Source organism: Sebastes fasciatus, chromosome 6 (genome assembly GCF_043250625.1).
Source record: "Sebastes fasciatus isolate fSebFas1 chromosome 6, fSebFas1.pri, whole genome shotgun sequence".
In the NCBI taxonomy this organism is placed as follows: domain Eukaryota; kingdom Metazoa; phylum Chordata; class Actinopteri; order Perciformes; family Sebastidae; genus Sebastes; species Sebastes fasciatus.
Genome location: NC_133800.1, coordinates 7916303 through 7918131, shown reverse-complemented (window position 1 = coordinate 7918131; position 1829 = coordinate 7916303).

Below are 1829 nucleotides of genomic sequence, written 5' to 3'. Positions count from 1 at the left end.
TGCAAGAAAAGATGTCACCCTAATTTAATCAGTCAGCAATTCTATTCTGAAAAGTTGTCTATCCTACACCGTGGTCCAGTTTTTATGTTCACATGAGCCGACATGAGTGACTCTACGGTGACATCTACAGTACTGCTACAAAAACCAACCATGTTATATAACAGGAAGCAAAGTCTGATACCTATAGCTGATGATGTTCTCGCTCGCTCATCAGGTATCACTCATTCAAAGCTATTACACATTATATCATGACATCATATGGTCACTGTAATATTGAATGAGGCATGCTGCACCTGCTCACCGTCTCCTCTTCACCAATATCAGAGGTGACAATGGGTAGATTGGAAGTTGACTGCTGGTGTTCAGGCTCTGCATCTAGCAAACATCGCAGATGTTTCTACAAATAAAGAGATAAATCAGAAAAAAAAACATGAAGTACTTTAAAAGAAAAAAAGATTAGTTGTGAATGTCAACAGCAAAACTCCATTTTGGAGTGATTTACTAATCCTGCATTTAGGCTTTAAATTGAGTGTATAATAATTGGGAAAATAGGCTCCTAGAAAAAAAACATTTTAAGACATGATTGTGTTGATGGAGATTTGCAACTGACCTGGTTAATGTCACAGTACTTGATGCCTGGGGAGGAATGGTCCCTATACCATGCAGCTCTATATCACTTTTAGCTTCTACATTTATGGCCTGGGGAATACATGAAATTGTTACTTCTGTTTGCTTCTGTTGATGAGGGCTAGGAGAACTGATTTGGACACACTAGCTCAACACCAAAAGGAGTCATATATACTATAAATATTGATAATAATGTATGGTTTTGAGCAAGGGAATAGACAGGTGTATGTTGCCCAGGGTTTTGGCAAAAGCAGGTTGAAAACCAAAACCTGAAGTTATCATTCGTATAGGAGGGCCATCATCGGATGTAGATGCCGGGAACTGACAATAGCTCTGCCATATTCCATTTATATGGTCTATATTTCTGTATTTAGCACGATCTGTGGACACAAATATCAAACATTAACTGCCTGGCATGAATCTGTCTTGCAAGTAAGTAAACTGCGAAAACAAAAGCTTTTGAAATGAAATGGCAAAAGAACTGATGTAGTTCCTCAGACAATGTGAAGCACTAGAGCCGTTAAAGCCCCTGAAAACCTAGTTTCAGATCTGAAGTATTTCTGTATGACTAAATAAGCAACACAAATTAAAAGTAAAAAAAATATATAAATATTTCAGATATTATAATATAAGTTTAACACTCAAAAACACAGATAACCAACTTCATCAGGGCTGTGTGAGTGTGGTTTTACCAGATTTTGGCAAACAATCCAAAAACTGTCATCAGATTCTGATTCAAATGTTGCTAAATGTTGGTTGGTGCGCAGAGGTATATGACATCACCTTTTTTTCCAAAAGAAAATATATTTAAAATTGTATTTTTTTCTATATGGTCTGTTTGAACCCTGGGGACACAGCAATCCACACCACACGGGGTGCCCGAGACCCTGATAAAGCTACACTTTATCAGGGTCTCGAGCACCCCTTGCTGGTCTCTGTCATCCCCAACATGAAAAAAATATACTGCATATTTTATAAACTAATTAATAACAATTGACAAACGAATACACTTTGTTTGAAAATCAAAAGATCGGCATCAAATTCAATTTACAGTATTTCAGGACAATTTTACGCACAAGCACAAAACTTATTTTTTCCAAAGGTTTCTGAAATATCCATGAGACTAAATGCTAACTTTAACAACAATTATAAAATGATTTGACCCGCACAACAACAACACGCCAAGAGAAGCGATAAAGCCG